At 46.7% G+C, this 18132-nt stretch overlaps 1 protein-coding gene and 1 non-coding gene across 6 annotated transcripts in view; both read left to right on the forward strand.

The window, feature by feature from the left end:
* LARGE1 (LARGE xylosyl- and glucuronyltransferase 1) overlaps positions 1-18132 on the forward strand; it is a 527056-nt gene that overhangs the window by 185497 nt on the left and 323427 nt on the right. The window lies entirely within an intron of this gene.
* Positions 1383-1520, forward strand: LOC112929168 (small nucleolar RNA SNORA76). The gene has a single exon (XR_003236886.2). It is a non-coding gene; the product is annotated as a small nucleolar RNA SNORA76 (small nucleolar RNA).

The following is an 18132-nucleotide window of genomic DNA, read 5'->3' on the forward strand; positions in this document are numbered from 1 at the left end:
GCTTTCTAGGAACTGTCACCTTTCTGTTCCATCTGCACTGGGCAGGGTACCCCTAAGAGAGGCCTTTCCTGTTCTCTCCCAGGCTCTGATGAGAAGGCCCCCTCTCAGTCATTAGAGGGACCACTGGAGGCCTGTGTGGGGACGTGGCCTGATCCTTGTGATCCTTGTTCGTGTAGTGGGGAAGCAGCCCTCAGAAGAGAAGGACAGGCATTTGTATGCAGCTAGGCGGACGGCATTGAAATAAACACAGCACTCATCAAACTACACAGCCAGCACATCCCAGGGAAGATGAACCCAAATGGAATGCTGATTTTTCTCACCACCATCTTTAGAAACCAACTTCCTTGGCACCCATCTGGGGGTAGTAACTGTTCGGGGCAGTCTAGCCTTGGAATGAAATGCTTAGGGTTTGGAGACAGTGCTGTGTTCAAATCCATTTGATGGGTAGGTTTATCATTTGTGGAACTGTTGCGGGAAGTCACTTTCCTGTCTTCTATAAACTGGGCCTATTAATGCCTTGCTCAGATTTCAATGGACTCCCTGCCAGTGGGCTTGGGTAGATGTGCTGGTTTACATAACAAAGAAGTACCCAGTCTAGTTCCTGGTCTCTGGTTGCCTTAATAAGGAAAAGCTGTTATAGCAGTGTGGGATAACTCAAAGATCTGAATAATTCAGCAGACGCAGCAGAACTGGGGGATTCAGGGACTCAGAATCTTCTCCCGGGCCTGTCTCAAAAGCACTCAAAATTGTAAGGATGTGTTGGGGCAGGTTGCTTCAATTGACACAACCTCACTATTCTCATCAACCAAATGGGGCGAACTGAGCACTGTGTGCTGTTGAAATGAGAGCTCGGAAGGGGAGGTGGCCAGCCCCGCGTGGAATTAAGGCAGGGCCCCATCAGCTGCTGGATCTGAGTGGCTGGCGATGCCAGCGGTGCTCTCGGGAGAGTAAGCTGCGAGTTCACCATAAGAACTATAAATTGTGCTTTTACCCTTTAACTCAGTGATTCTATTCTTAGGAATGTACCGTCCCCAAATATAGATCCTAAAAGAAAAGGGGGAGCAGGGAAGAGTGGAGCCTGTCAGAGCGGTTCCTAGCAGTGCTGTTTAAAATAGCTCCAAATTGAAAACTCGGCACGTGCCCGACTCTTTGTCCGCCCTCTGCGGTGCCTTAACGCCACGCCGGGAGCCCTCCGGGGCCGGGGAGGGGGTCGGAAGTGTGCAAAGCACGCCTGGCTTTCAATCTGTGGGCTCTCCACGTGGTGAAGTCAACGAACCAGTGTTTTAACTGAAGCCGAGAGAGGACCAGGGATTGTTTGGAATGGGTTCCACAGCCTGCGGGGCCCCCTTCTCTGGGGGTCCACTGCTTTGGAGGCTGCCCAGGTGCTGCCTTGGAACCCCTATGGTGCCTGGCCCGTGGCCTCAGGGAGCTGGTGGCGGTGCCAGAGCAAACCCAGCTTGTTCAGATCCGGGGCTGCTTACGTGCCACCTAAGCAATCCCTTTGGCAGCGAGTGACATTCGGCAAAGGGCGCAGCTGATGGAGGCCCCGAAGAGGTATATGTGGGTGAGGGACGTGCTACACACGCGCAGTGGGTGGGAAGGGTGCAGAGCCTGGAGGCTGGCTGCAATTTTACATTTAGAGGCCTCTCCGTGTGCAGGCAGAGACTTGCAGAGATTGGGGGGCGGATGGCGCATGGGGAAATGGATTAGCTCCTCTGCCTGGCTCTCTCTGATGGGCCCTGTGCCTTGTGACAGCAGCGCCCGGGGAATGGCACTCAGTCACTGGAGACTCAGGGCCACCCTGGCACTTAGGGTGCAGCCCAAAAGGGTGATAAGTGTCCTTCTTCAGAGGATCGTGGGGTGGGGGGTGTCTCAGCAAAGGAAATATTCACAAAGCTTTTGGCCCCAAGTGGGCATTCAATATACATTGGTTGCCTTCCCCATTCTGGAGGCTCAGGCGCGGGGGTAGGGAGGGAGCATTTGAATGGGGTCTTTTTAGGCACAGGGTAATCATCCATTCATCCAGGATTTTGCAGGAGCAGATGAGGGTGGGAACTCTCAAGGCCTAGTCCTGTCCAGCTGTGTGTCTGCACCTGCACACTCCTACCTGATTACAGCCCACCAGTATAGGTGTGTGTTTTCAGAAACATTAGCATGGCCTTTGGGGGGCCGGTAATAGAGTGACATATTCCAGTAGGTTATTCCTTCTTTTCATAATGTCATTACAGTCCATGGTAAAAGAAATGAGTCCATAAAATGGAGAATTAGACATGTGGTAATTCCTGAGATTTAAGATCTAAAAATGTGACGATTCAGTGCTTTAGCACGGGCAATCTTATTATATCATCCCTCTGCTTAATATCCGTTAGCAGCAGCTCCACGTTGAGGATAGAATGGAAACTCAGCCTGGTGCACAGATCCGTTCGTGGTTGGGCCCCTGGCTGTCCCCTTCCTCAGTTTCGTTTCTGGGTCACTTTAGTTTAGCATTCCTGAGGATGCACCTCCCACGGCATATGTGTATTGATTTCCTAGGGCTCCTGTAGGGAATTCCTGCAGACGTAGTGGTCTCAAGCACCACAAATGGATTCTTTCGTACCCCTGGAGGTCACATGTCCAGCACCAGTCCCTCTGGGCTGAAGTCCAAGTGGCAGCAGGCAGGGCTGGTTCCGTCTGGGGGCTCTGAGGGACCATCCGTTTCTTGGCTTTTTCTTGGCTTCAAGTGGTTGCTTGCATTCGTTGGCTTGTGACCCGTTCCTTCCCCTGCAAAGCGTGTTGCTCCCATCTCTGTCTCGGTGGCACGCTGACTCGTCCTCTGATGCCAGCAGTTCCTGCCTGGCTCGTAAAGATCTTGTGATGGCATTGGGCCCAGGAGGTAATGCAGGATAATCTTCCCACCTCAAAGCTCGTTAATCATACCTGCAGAGACTCTTTGGCCTTCTATTGTAGCATCCCTGGCAACCTCGGGATTAGCCTTGGGCATCTTTGGGGGACCGATATTTAGCTTGACCCAGTGTATTTCCTTGGTCCCTGGACCCTGGACCTAGTGTTCTTGCTGCCTGGGACACCTCTTCCTGCTGCCTGGATGAGACTCCTCCCTATTCACCCTCCAGAACCTAGTCCCCGGGTTTTCTCTGTGAGGGGACTTCGTTGGATCTCCTCCATCCCCTGCCCCGTTGAGCTGATAAGTTGCCTCTGCTGCTTGCCTGATGCCTTAATCCTGTGCCCTGAATAGCACTTCCATGCTGTATGATGATGTAGGTTTATTTGCCTGCCTGTCCTTGGGGACAGGGATTGCATTGTCATCGCCTTCCTTGTCCCTACCCTGTGGACCAGTTGACTGTACTTCATGGACACAGGATGATGGATGCCCAAAAAGCAGGGGCCAGGGCGGGACCCATGCTGCCCACCCTGGAGACATCCAAAGGGAGAAGCCCTTTGTCCCGATTTCCACACAGCCTCGTTGGCCTGGAGTGCATTTCCTCTTGGGAACTGCAGTCCCTTGGGCCTCAGCGTGTCAAGGTCCCATGTTTTCCTGTCCCTTCAGCTGTCTATTTCCCTCTTTGTTGGGCTGCAGTAGATTAGCCTCGGTAAAAGCGAATAGACAATTTCCTATTAACATTTATATTGCTTTTCTTTTCTATTTCTTGGCGAGGCTCTGAGGGCTGGGATGGCTGCGGAAAATGTTCTTTCATCTAAATAATGTCCCTGTTGGGGGCTGGATTCCGGCTTTTCGCTGGGCTGTGGAGAAGAGTGGGTGGGGTGGACTCATGAGCCCAGGAAGAACTAAGGCATGGAAGCCAATCCAGAAACTGCAAGTTAGAGTCTGTGAATGTATGTGGAGCACCCACCAGGGGTCCATTCCCACGCTAGGTCTTGGTATGAAGAATTAGTGCCTAGTGTTTATGAAATGGGTACTATGTGCCACACATTGTTTCAGGTGCTTTAATTTTACCACCTCCTTGGCTTCTTGGAACTCCCTTGTGAAACATGGGTCCTGAGTTTTACAGGTGAAGAAACTGAGGCAGAGAGAGGTTGCATTTTGTGTTCAAGATTACACTCTAGGAAGTGACATGGGCTCCAGAGCTCCCTGTTGTCCACCTCGGTAACAGAGAAGGCCCAGCCCAGTCCCTTCTCCCCCAAAATGCTCATGGTCTGGAGGTGACATCTGAGCTGCCAGTGCACTCAAAGGTTAAGTGGGAGATCTGCAGGGCGTCTGGGGCTTGAAGGGCAGTCCAGGCAGAGGGAATAATGAAAACAAAAGCAGGGAAGTGTGAAAGTAATTATTTCGTTCAGGGAAGAGTGAGTAGCAAGCAATTCAGGATAGTGTAGGTTGCTTTGAAAGTTGTAGGAAGGGGTGACTCCGTGAGACCTGGGAGGGCAGGAACAGGTGCTGAAGAATGTATTTCCCACTCTGCGGTCAGATGATCTCACCTCAGATCAGAGGTGAGAAGGAGGACGTTGACAAGAGTGCCTCTCTAGCTGTCACGGGCATACACATCTCCTGGTCGTAAGCCTCAGGTGGGCCTCAGAGTCGGCTTCTCTGACCGGATGCTCTGACCGGCTCCCAGGTGATGCGGATGTGGGGCGTACCTGGGCCACACTGTGGGGGTGCAGGTGTGTGGGGGAGTGGGCTGGGTGAGGATACTTGGAAATGAGCCCTGCCTGGTGCTGTCTGGCGAAAGGGTCGGACGGCTCTGTGATAACGTTCTCAAGAAGCGTGGCAGCAGATGGAGAAGCGGATGGGGGCTTGGGGCAAAGGGGTCCCGTGAAGGAGGAGGAGGAACCCCGAGTGCCGCAGATCAAGAGGAGGCTGGTGGAAATAGTGGTGAACTGGGGACAGTGAGGTGCCACAGCATGTGACAACCGTCCCCAGCAACAGTGGCTTAACCCAGAGGGAGGTTGATTTCTCTCCCACATCCACGCAGTCAGGACGTTGGCAGTAGGTTGGTGCTTGGTTTGATGGCATCCTTCCCTTCTCGGGACACTCGATTTCGGCTTTGCCATCCTCAGCGGAAGGTCGAGCACCTCAGCATCTGACGTGGTGCTGGAGCAGCAGTGTCCTCCCCGTAGGCCGGCAGCCAAGAAGGGACCGGAGACAGGCTGCCAGGGTGGGCACACGTGGCCCCCGGCAAACTGCCTGTCAGTGGCCCCCCCGAAGTCCCAGCGCCACACTCAGCTCTGTAGAGGCCGTGGGAGCGAGTGTTTTCTCCGGCTGCTTTGCTCTCCTGGATGTAAGCAGGGTTCTGTTCCTGAGCAGGAAAGGGTGAATGGACGTGGAGTGGCAACGTGGCAGTCCTTGCCACAAGCAGAATCCATGACGAGGACTCAAAGGGCGGGAGGTGTCTGTTGAAAGAATCAGGTTCTTAAAGTATGTTGCAGAGTCACGGCCCCTTAGGTTCACGGGACTGTGACTCTTCTTGTGCCCCTTGTGTGTCCTGGTTCCTTAGGGTGAGTGTCATTCTCCTTGTCCTAGAAAACCTGTCCAAACCTTCTTCCCTTAGGAAGGTCAGCTCCACTGCCACCTCCTCCGAGAAGCCCACCAGGACTCTTGAATCAGAATTTATCCTCCATCATCTGAACAGAGCGTGGTGTTAAGCATCTCTGTGAGCCGTCACCTCATTCTGTTTTGTGTTTTACTTAGTCATTTGCACGTGTACCTCTTTAGGATGTGAGGCACATTCAACTCCCAGCACAGGGCCTGGTGCACAACGCATTCCTAGGACATTTTAGTTCAACTTGCATGAGTAGTTAAGCTTGAGTGCTCAAGCTGATGGCACTGCGTGTTTTTCTTAGAGCAGTGCTTTTCAAACTCTAGTATGAATCAGAATCAGCTGGAGGGTGTATTATACCAGCCTCCCCCTTACCCCGTTTCTGATTTAGTAGGTCTTTGGTGGAGAAGTGGGGGCTAAGGATGTGCATTTCCCACTAGTTCCCAGATGACGCTGATGCTGCTGGTCCTGGGACAACCCTTTGAGAACCACTGTCCTTGAGAAACACAGATTTGCTGCTTTCCTCCAGGGGAACCTGCATTGTAAATCAGGCCTGGCAGTAGGACCTGGGCATTAAATACAGATAAAATAAGCCCAGGGATAAACCAGCAGAGAAATATTTGGGGTCAGGGGTGCTTCAGAGCCTTGTTTCCTAATTTTTCCTCAAACTAATTCTGTTTCATCTAAACCTAGATGCTGCCAATTGTAAGATGCACTGTTACTTTATATAAAGCCAAGAAATTAAAAAAGGCTTTTAATTAAACTGCGACACAATGCTTTCTTATCCTGCTCAATCTTTCTTTTGTACTTACTGAAAGGGCCCTTTTAGACCTAATTAGATGGGTTTTTATCATATTTTACTGCTATGCCTACATATAAAGGAAAGTATTGGCAAATATGTTGGTTCTGGTGTTCCTAAAGCTTCTTTACGTTGAGTCTCACTCTTCAGCATGCTTTCTTGGCTCCTTGTCATTGCCGCCTCTGTTTTGCTGCATTGTGTCTTCTCCCTCACCTTTGTGAGCATCAGATTTCCTATGAATGCCCCAGAGACGGCACCTGTGCCCACTTTGCAGCTCTGTCGAGCTAGCCCACTCCTGGCTTCTCTTTCAGGAATGTTAGTAGCACATCTCATTCTCCACCTCCTCCTGCCCCTTCCCACAACCCTTTGGTTCATAGAGTTGAAAGACCGCCCTCTTCCATGGTCTCCAGGATTTTTTTTTAAGATTTTATTTATTTACTCATGAGAGACAGAGAGAGATTGAGAGAGAGAGAGAGGCAGAGACACAGGCAGAGGGAGAAGCAGGCTCCATGCAGGGAGTGTGACGCGGGACTCAATCCTGGGACTCTAGGATCACGCCCTGCTCTGAAGGCAGGTGCTAAACTGCTGAGCCACCCAGGCTGCTGGATTTTTTTTTTTTTGAGATTTTATTTATTTATTCATGAGAGACAGAGCACAGAGACACAGGCAGAGGAAGAAGCAGTCTCCAGGCAGGGAGCCCGATGTGGGACTTGATCCCAGGACTCCAGGATCATGCCCTGGGCCAAAGGCAGGCTCCAAACCGCTGAGCCATCCAGGAATCCCAGGTCTCCAGGATTTTTACCAAAGCCAGTGACACCCATTTTGCAAGTTCTGTGAATATTCTAGCAATGGCAGCCATGTTATACCACTGTTCTGTGGTCCTGTTACCACTGGAGGCTTCTTGATGTCAACGATGTTAGAATGTGCAAAATACTTGGTCTTAGACTCCATAGAATTTTTTTTAATGTTCACGTGCTAGGCACAGTTTTTCACAGTCTATGGCTTTTCACATAACTGGTCTGTTAGTATTTGTGACGGTTGCCCAAGATCAACATCGTGACCTCTTTTATAGATGAGGACCTTGGGTCTGCCCTAAGCATGCAAACAGGCATTAATTCACTCAACTATTACTGAGCTTCTCCTCTGTGGCAGTCACTATTGTAGGCCCTGGGAATACTGAAGTGGAAGATTTTCTGGGGGAATAGTCAAGAAATAGATCTGTAAGATTGAATCACTTAAGTGCCATGAGAGTAGTAAGTTGGGGGTATGCTGGCTGTTAGGGAAGGCTTTTGAGTAGACACTAGAGTGAGGTGAAGGTACATGCTATACAGATATTGGAAGGATATAGATTTGAACCAGAGGGAATTTTAAGTGCAAAAGTCCTGTAGCAGGAATGTGTGTGTCTTATTTGAGGAATAGGAAGTCTGCAGTTTGTTTTTCTTTTAAGATTTTTATTTATTTATTAATGAGAGAGAGAGAGAGAAGCAGGCTCCACGCAGGGAGCCCGACATGGGACTCGATCCCAAGTCTCCAGGATCACGCCCTGGGCTAAAGACAGGTGCCAAATCTCTGAGCCACCCAAGCATCCCAGTTTGTTTTTCTTCTACAACACTTCTGACCTCAAATGCTTGTTTTTTTTGTTTGTTTTCTTTCCCCTCACCAGTTTTCCATCTCCAGACAACTAGATATCCTACAATTCCATTTGACACTCACTATCCAGAGTTAGTCCAGACCCTAGAGGGCAAGGGCTCTGTCCCGTAAGACTGTTCCTACTTCATACCCTAGTCACAAGGCCCAGGTTGCTGCTTATACTTTTGACCAACCAGCTATAAATTTGGAGGTTCTCACACCCCATTCCGGACCTCAGAAAACTGCTTTACTTACTATCACTGTTTTATTTTGAAAAAAACCTAAATGGAAGAGCTGCATAAGGCAAGGTGTATGGAGGGAACAAAGGTTATGCATGTGCCCGACCCAGGCATGCTGCCCTCCCAGGACCTTGAAGTGTTCAACAACCCTGGCAGGTGTCTGAACCCTGTCATTGAGGTGATTTTTTTTTTTTTTTTTTTTTTTTGGAGGCTCCGTTACAGAGGCATGCCTGATGAAACCATTGGCTGTTGGGGCTTAATTCAACCTCCAGCCCTTCTTCCCTCCCTGGAGATTGGGAATGGACTGGGCCTGAAAGTTCCAACCCTCTAATTGTGCTGTGCTCTTTCTGGTGACCAGTACCCAGCCCGAAGCTATCTAGGGGTCCCCAGCCACCAGTCCTCTCGTTAGCATACAGAGGACACTCTGGGATGTTAAGAGATTCCAAGAGATTTTAGGAGCTCTGCGCCAGGAACTAGGGACCAAATATATGTTGATCACAGCAAGGAAGCCAGCTGTGCTGGAGCAGTGGCAGCTGGGATGTTGCTGAGCTGAAATTTCTAGATCTTTGAGCTCAAAGTCTGGGGTTTGTCCACATGCAGGTAAATATGAGAAGCCACTGCGGACTATACCTCTCTCTGTTTCATCTTTTAAGAAACAAATGTCTTGATTGATTGAGCTCCAGTAGTGAGTAGCTGTTCCACAGCAGAAAAGCGGGCTCATCGCCGTCACCCTGTGTGGCCCAGGAAGTGCCCACGGTGGCTGGTTCATGAGCAGAGAGGTCTAACCAACCTGGGTGGAGGTGACTGCATGTGTGGGAAGGTGGGCAAAGGAGGTGATGAGAAAGCAATACAAATATTTCATTCCCAGGGCATGTTCTCAAAATAGAATACAGGACTTTCAACTCTTTCTTCTTTGAAGAACATAGCACCAGAGAGAGACTCTGGCAGCACATTCCGGAAGAAAGGACAGAGATCAGGGTTTTGATCTCAGCTCTGCCAGTAATTAGCCATGGGACTCTATCTATTAGAGTTCAGTTATGGACAAGAGAATACATGAATTTAAGCAGAAAGGATCTACGGCCGTTATTGGGTGCGGAATTCCAGGAGAAGCTAGATGCACGGGCTCTAAGCTGAGCTGTGAGGAGAGGAAGCAGACCACCAGGGAGGCTGCAGTTAAGGAGCCACCGGACCCCTGCCGCTTGCAGACCACACCCTGCATGCTGGGGTCCGTGTCAGCAGTACGGGTGTCATGTTTTCTTGATACTCATGATGCTCGGGACTGGGCTCAGATCTAATCACAGATGCCTTGGGAAGAAACGAACGTTCCTTGCTTATGCTTGCCAGAAAAGAGTAGAAGCATTAGCAGAGCTGCCCCATCTCCCGATGTACACTTGTGCCTTTCCAGTCTCCCAGGGTCGTGTCTACATGGTGGAAACCAAGTTTCACAATGGATGTCCGGGAGTTAGACAGGAGTTAATAGGTATAAAAGAGCTTAGAAAGTGTCTGATGTGGCTCTAGGTGTATTTAGAGGAAATACTTAAGACAATCCTATTGTAACTGTGAGTGGGCAAAAGGATGCAAACGGCGGAGGTAAGGTTTCCATACTGTACTCAAAGCAGGATATGTTGGCCCTAGGAGAATATAAAATTTGATAATTTGATAAATTATGCAGGTATAACAGAATATTTAGAGAAACCATTAAAAAGGCCAAAGAAGGGGATCCCTGGGTGGCTCAGCGGTTTAGCACCAGCCTTCGACCCAGGACATGATCCTGGAGTCCCAGGATCGAGTCCTGCATTGGGCTCCCTGCATGGAGCCTACTTCTCCCTCTGCCTGTGTCTCTACTTCTCTCTGTGTTTCTCATGACTAAATAAATAAAATCTTAAAAAAAAATAAAAATAAAAAGGCCAAAGAAGTACACTAACACCACCACAAGCAAATCAAAATGGAATTCTAAAAACTGTTTGAGGACCCAGCAGAAAGGCAAGAAAAAAACCCTATGAGATGCCATCACAAGCTCACTAGAATGGCTAAAATTAAAAAGACCATCAAATGTTGGCAAGGATGTGGTACAATGTAATTCCCCTACATCATTGGTGGCAGTATAAAATGGTTCATCCATTTTGAGAAGAAGTCTGGAAATTTCTTCTCAAGCTAAACAAACACCCTCTGACCCTTCAGGTTCAGTTGTGGTCATTGCCAAAATGGAAGATGACTCATGTTCATTGATAAGACCATGAATAATATAAAGATAAATTATAATAATGCAGTGACTTTGTCGCTCATTGAATAGAACAAAACCCACAACTGGAATGCTTAGCAACATGAATGAATCACAGAAATGTTATGCTATGAAAGAAGGCTTAGCCCAAAGTGTATGCTCATGATTCCTAATAGATGTACCTCCTTATAATGGGAATAAATCAGGAAAATGATTGCCCTTGAGGAGTGCAGGCAGAGATTGACTAGGAAGGGGTTTGAGTACATTATTTTCCATCACTCTACTTTGTGTCTTGAGAGGTGTTGGGTTTTACAAACATATGCAGTTGTCAGAACTCACCCCATGCATTTCATTATAATAAGGTGCTTTTTTTCCTCAAAAAAAAAAAAACATTATTGAACTTAATTAATGTGTCTGTACTCTAGTGCCTAGGGAATAATGTGCTGGTGACTAACTTGCTGTTTTGAAATGCATTTTTTTTAAATAATGGGTTGATGGATAGTTAGATAGATAGATAGGATAGAGCAAGCATGGCATAAGATGTTAACATAGAATGTAGATATGGGGATATACATGTCCCCTGTAAAATTCTTTCACCTTTATGGTGTGTTTGAAAATTTCATAAGGAAACGTAAAAAAAAAAAAATCAGAAAATCGATAGGATATATGGTCCCTTCCTTTCCTACATCAGGCAGCAGTTGCTTGTTGAGAAAGTCACTCCAGCTGCCTGGCAGTACTTTATGGGATGAGATGATTTTTGCTGAACAGCATAGTACAAAGGACTCATAATTTAGGTGACTGAAGTAACTGGGATTGAAGATGTAGCCTGGGTCCACCCATCCACAGAAGAGGCTCAGTAAGTAGGTACGTAGCCTGTTTCTCTTACTCTGTATTGATAGTCCTGAAGTCCGTGCCAGCCATGCAAAGACTGCGCCAGGCATTTCTGTGCTGAGGGTAAGTGCAAACTTTTGTAGTTAAAAGAGACCCTGGCAAGGGTAGGAGGAACTACCTAATGCTATTTTATTTATTTATTTGTGTGTGTGTGTGTGTGTGTGTGTGTGTGTGTGTGAATTTACAGAACTCAATTTGGTCGTTTAAAAATTATAGCTGATTTTGTAGGTAATAGTAGTGGCCAAAAAGTTTGAGTTGGACAAGGATTATCTTCAACCTCCCTACATTCATTAGTTAATATGCACCCAGTGATTCAAGCATCTTTAAAAATACCAATGATGTGTCTGTCCTCTGTCCTTTCAGATGCTCTGGCTACCCTCTTACAGAGAGGATCACGAGAGGCAGGTGTGGCAACGTGGCAGGGATCGTGCTGTTGTGGTGGTAGCTGGCGTCAGGCAGATAGCAGCCTTTCCGAACGGTGGCTGGAAACCAGAGTGCTTAGGGATCACCCCTAAGATGCCATTGCTGAGGATAGGCTCTTTCTCTAGATTTGGTGTCTGTTTATGGAAAGGTGGAGAGAATTTCTAAAATGCTTTAGCCTGTCCACATTTCTTGAAAACATTTCACTCATGAGAGCCTTTCCTAAAATTCCACCTGCCATTTAAGAAGCCACTATGTCACCAAGAAAACCCCATTCCAGAATTCACTAGATCTCCACCCTACTTCATGCTTCTGGGAGAATTCTGGTTTGAGTTCCTAGTAGAGTGCATCTTGTTTGTTTAATTATCGTGAAATAAACATGAAACTTACCACTTCACTTTTACTTTCATGACATGAAGTACATTCATGATGTTGGGTAACCATCACCACCATCCACTTCCAGTAGTGCTTTATCATCTTTTTTTTTTTATGTATAAGATTTTTTTTTTTTTAATTCATGAGAGACACACACAGAGAGGCAGAGATTCAGGCAGAGGGAGAAGAAGCAGGCTCCATGCAGGGAGCCCAATGTGGAACTCGATCCTGGGACTCCAGGATCATGTTCCGGGCCGAAGGCAGGTGCTAAACCGCTGAGCCACCCAGGGATCCCCTGTGCTTTATCATCTTAAATAGAAACTCTATGCTTATCAACCAATGACACCCCGTTTCCTGCTCCCCCAGCGCCTGTCAACTTCTATTCTACTTTGTTTCTATGAATGCCCATTCTGCGTACCTCCTATATGTGGGATCATACAACGTTTGTCCTTACGTGACTGGCTTATTTTACTTGGCAGAACATCTTTAAGGTTTGTCTGTGTTGTAACATGTGTCAGAATTTCCTTTTTAAATCTGAATAACATTCCGTTAGATGTACGTGTAGCGCATTTTGTTTATCCCTTCATCTGTTGACAACCGTTGGGATTTTTTTCATCTTTTGGTGATTGTAGATAAGGCTGCTGCCTCTTGTGCTTTTTCTAATACTTAAACTTCATAGAACGTACATGACACTACACCTGTGGGGTGGTATTTACTTAGGAAAATGTATATTTACATTGCAAACACCAATATAACACTTTCGACAAAATAATGTATTATGATAGGCATTGTTATAGACCAGACACAACAGGCAGAAAATTAGAATCCTTTCTAGAGCTTTTAGAAGCCCGTAAGCCTCAACAAGGTGGGGATGTGGGTCTTGGGTGTTGCTGATACTATGAAAGGTCACTCTGCTGTATGCACAGCAACTGTTTGCTGACAGCTGCATGAGTAGTTTCCTGATCAGGAGGCAACATTTTTAAGTATTTCACATCCTTACGAGAGAATGTGTCACTTCTATACAGGTGTTTTATATTTATGATGACTTCGTTTCATTTTAGGGAATTGAGTGGGAGGGAAGGAGGGAGTCGGGTTAACATGTAGTGCATTAGAAGTTTTAATTATCATTTTAATTTATAATTTTAATTATAATGTATCTTATTTAAAATCATGGGAAACTTGTTCCATGTTAGCTTCTTTTGGAACAAAACATTTTACTTTCAGGAATGAGTTATTGAAATAACAAGGGAGAGGCTTGCCTTTTAAGGTAAGTTACAGAGATGCCTGGGTGGCTCAGTGGCTTGGGACATGCCTTCGGCCCAGGGCGTGATCCTGGGTCCCGGGATCGAGACCCACATTGGGCTCCCTGCATAGAGCCTACTTCTTCCTCCACCTATGTCTCTGCCTTTCTCTCTCTCTCTCTCTCTCTCTCTCTCTCTGTCTGTCTCTCATGAATAAATAAATAAATTTTTTTTAAAGGTAAGTTACAGATATGAGTGTGGAGTGGGAAAGAGACCTGGTCCCCTCAGCGTCCTTAGGGTAGCCTAGAGAAGAGTGAGGTCGCCCTTTGAGTCTGTAGCTCTTCCTGATTCCTTAGGGGTCTCTCATTGTCTGCATGTCTGAACCATTTAAGGGACTGGCCCAGAAAGTAGGAATAGTCATGGCCTTTGCAAACACTTGGGAGAGAGCCACCATGATGGGCTGGACACACTGGGAAAGTTCTAGGAGATTGTTGGGGCTTGGTCAATTTTAATGTCCAAGTCTGTATGGAGATTTGTGGATGTGAGCAGAGAGGTACATGTTTTGCTTGCTTGCTGACTTGCTTCCTCCTGGCCCGTGAAGAGCCATATTCCAGTGTGGGGCTCACAAGCTTTCTTATCGTGCAGTCAATATTTGCTGGTGAGAAACTAGTCCACCCGTACTGCCACATCCAATGCTCAGCTGATTCTCTCCATGACCAATGTCACGTGCATGGTTTGTGATGGTAGAGCAACAACAAACCCAATTTTCATCCCCTTTCCCCTCTTTTTCTAGAAAATGGGGAAGCCACTCTTCCCCACTAGCAACCTCTTCTCCCTCCTCCCTCCCCCGCTCTGTCTCTCCAAATACCAACTGGATTCACATTTTGCAGTTGTGGCTGCCTGCACACCTGCTTAGAGTATGTGGCTGTACTGTTGAAAACAATGTCACACAGCCTTTGTGGGGTTTCTGTGTTTCCCATCAGTATTGTCCGGAGCACAAGTATTCCGTTCTCAAGCCAGAGGATGCTTCCAGCAATGGCCAGGGCTGTGCACTCAGCCTGGGCTCAGCACTTGTGGAGGGGCTTCCAAACAGGTCCCCGTGAGCTCTGTTCTGTGGAGTGGCTGTGGCTTTGTGATACAGGGAGAGTCCAGGAGAATCTTGAATAGTTGGATGCTGTGTAGGAGAAGAGGCCAAATGGGACTGTGGGGAGGTGGCCATGTGGGATGTCCCTCCCAAGGCTGGCCTTGTTGGCTAGAGGAGACCCCACTATGCCAGACGGAGATGGTCCAAAAACTGACCTCAAACTTGGTTCCCTTTGCCGGGAAAGTCCTAGGATATTTTTCCTTTCTGTTGTTTTCTCTTTGGTCTCTTTGCCTTCTCACCCCAGTCCACTGTGATCTGAAGGGGAAAGGGTGCTTCTCACTCCGTACCTTCCTCTTTTCTCTGCTGTCCTTTGCTCCTTTTTTTTCCTGTGGTCTCTAGAAACAGCATGGAGCCTGTTAGAATCCTGCCTCCTGTGGAGTATGTGTGGGAGCTCGGGCACCGGTGCCTTCAAGGGTTAACTGGGGATGCAGATCCGCATATCTGGGGTTGTTGGGAGATCTAGGTAATGACTGTGCTCACTTAGAACTTGTATAGCCCTGACAGCTGTGTATCATCTGCTGATTCTACATGTGTACGCTTGGTCCTCAGGACTACCCATGAGATAGGACTGTGGTCTTCAGGTCACAACTGTGGAAGCCAGGCCTGGAGAGATGAGCCAGTTCACTGATAGTCACACAACTCTTATATGGTGAAGCCAGTGTTTGCACCCAGCCTGCCTGGCTCCACCCTTCACACCGTGGCAACATTACCCATGGAAGCTTTTAGAACATGGGGAAATGAGGGACTAACATTTGACATCTGTGGGTGAAAGTTATATTTTTTTAAGTTTGAAATTTCAGTTAGTTAACATACATTGTTCTATTAGTTTCAGGCAAACAACATAATCATCCAGCACTTCCATACAGTACCCAGTGCTCATCACAAGTGCACTCCTTCATCCCCATCCCCCTCCACCTCCCCTCTGGTAAACATCTTTTTGTTCTCCATTAGTTAAGAGTCTATTTCTTGATCTCTCTCTCTCTCTCTTTTCCATCTTTGCTTGTCTTGTTTCTTAAATTCCACATATGACTGACATGATATGGTATTTGTCTTCCTTTGACTCATTTCATTCTTTTTAATGGCTGAATAGTATTCCATTGTGTATATGTACCACATCTTCTTTATTCATTTATCAATCAGTAGACACTTGAGCTGCTTCCATATCTTGGGTATTGTAAATAATGCTGCTATAAACATAAGGATGTGTGGATGCATCCCTTTGACTTACTGTTTTTGCATCCTTTGGGTAAATACCCGGTAGTATGATTACTGGATCATAGGGTAGCTCTATTTTTAGTTTTTTGAGGAACCTACATACTGTTTTCCAGAGCAGCTGCACCAGTTTGCATTCTCACTAACAGTGCAAGAACAAGGTTCCTTTTTGTCCACATTCTTACCAACACTTATTGTTTCTTGTGGTGTTGATTTTAGCCATTGTGACAGGTGTGAGGGGATATATCGAGTTATAGTTCTGATTTGCATTTCCTTGATGATGAGTGATGTTGAGTATTTTTTCATGTGTCCATTCGCCTTCAGAGTGTTGTCTTCAGAGAAATGTCTGTACTGTCTTCTGCCCATTTTTTTAATTTGATTTTTTTTGGGGGGAGTGTTGAGTTTTATAAGTTCTTTACTTACTTTGGATACTAACCCTTTGTCAGTTTATGTTATTTGTGAGTACCTTTTCTCATTCCATAGGTTGCCTTTCAGTTTTATTGGTTGTTTCTTTCTCTGTGCAGAAGCTTTTTATTTTGATGTAGTCCCAGTAGTTTATTTTTGCTTATGTTTCCCTTGCCTCAGGGGAAATATCTAGAAGAAAGTTGCTACATCTGATGTCAAAGAAGTTATTGCCTGTGTTCTCTTCTAGGATTTTTTATGGTTTCTGGTCTCACATTTAGGTCTTTAATCCATTTTGAATTTATTTTTATGTATGGTGTAAGAAAGTGGTCCAGTTTCATTCTTTTGCATGTAGCTGTCCAGTTTTTCCAGTATCATTTGTTGAAGGGACTGTCCCTTTCCCATTGGATATATATTTTTTTTGGCTGGAAAAGAGTATGAGCTTTATTCAGAAGACTGGCAGACTCTTGTCCAAAAGCCAACTCCAAGGTTTCTGCCTGGCCCAAAGATTTTTAAAGGAATTTAGGGCAGTTAATCAGTTAAGGGAGTGCAGTGGGCTGTGACAATTCTTGATTATATGCAGTCTCGATGGTGCCAGCTACAGACTTAATCACAGTGCTTGGAGGGTTGTGTAAGGGGATCTGGTTCCTTGATGTCTCGGGTGGTGCAGGAGAGCCTGGTGATGTTGTGAAGGTGCTCTGTTTTTTTCTAGAAAAGAATGCTTGATTTGAAACCACAGGCTGGGGAGCACCTGGGTGGCTCAGTCGGTTAAGTGTCTGCCTTTGGCTCGTGTCATGATCCCAGGGTTCTGGGATGGAGTACCACTGCTTCGGGCTCCCTGCTTGGTGGGGAGCCTGCTTCTTCCTCTCCTCTGCTACTCCCCATGCTTGTGCTCTCTCCTCACTCTGTCAAATCAATAAGTAAAATATCTTCAAAAAAAAAAAAAAAAAGGAAAGAAAAGAAAAGAAAAGAAAGAAAAGAAAAGAAAAGAAAAAGAAACCATAGGCTGGTTCCCTTGGAGTGGTCTCAGGGTTTGGACCCTTCAGGGCTTATTAGGGCCACAGGTGGGGACCTTTTTTCAGGAACTATGGTAGATCACCAAGAGGAGAAAGCAGCAGAGCTCAGCCCCTGAGAGTGTCCAGACCTCCTCCAGGAGGTGCAGGCTGAGTGCCAACTGCATTGATGCCTGGAAGTCTTGCAGACCCTCCCCACTGGCGCCCCCTATGGGCCAACATCGCCACAGGTGCTGTGACTGGGGGTTCCTGCTACTCCCAGGCCACCATTGGATGTTCTTTCCTGCTTTGTGGAAGATTAATTGACCATATTAATTGTGGGATTATTTCTGGGTTTTCTATTCTGTTCTATCGATCCCGTGTCTCTGTGCCAGTACCATACTGTTTTGATGGCTAAAGCTTTGAATATAACTTAACGTCAGGAATTGTAATGCCTCCAGCTTTACTGGGCATTTTTTCAAGATTTTTTTCAAGATTGCTTGGGCAATTCGGGGTCTTTGTGGTTCTGTACAGACTTTAGGATTGTTTGTCCTCATTCTGTGAAAAAGGCTGTTAATATTTTGGTAGGGACTGCATGGAATGTGCAGATTGCTTTGGGTAGTATGGACATTTTAACAATATTTGTTCTTCCAGTCCGTGGGCATGGATAGAATGTCTTTCCATTTCTTTGTGTCGTCTCCAGTTTCTGGATGGAAGTTCTTCAGCATGCATTGTGAAAGATGCACATTATGAATATTTAAAAGATTATTTATTCATAGCATTTTCTGTCCATTTTAATTGTCCTGTTTTTTTTTTTCTTTCTTTTTACATTTCTCATGCCCTTCTCAAATCTTGGGGATTTGGCCCAGCTCCCCTTCCTCTTTCTTTTGATCTTTCCTCCTCTGTGGACTCCCCAGTGTACTCTCTGCTACATTTCCCCGAATGTCTCCACCCACCCTCTGCTTCATGCCTGTCCCTGTCTCTCTGCTTTTATCCATCCTCATATTGCCAAGCCAAATTCAGCAGGGATGGAAGTCAGCCCCCGTCTCACAGCGTGGCGGGAGCACCAGGAGTCGTG

Source organism: Vulpes vulpes, chromosome 16, assembly GCF_048418805.1.
Source record: "Vulpes vulpes isolate BD-2025 chromosome 16, VulVul3, whole genome shotgun sequence".
NCBI lineage: Eukaryota > Metazoa > Chordata > Mammalia > Carnivora > Canidae > Vulpes > Vulpes vulpes.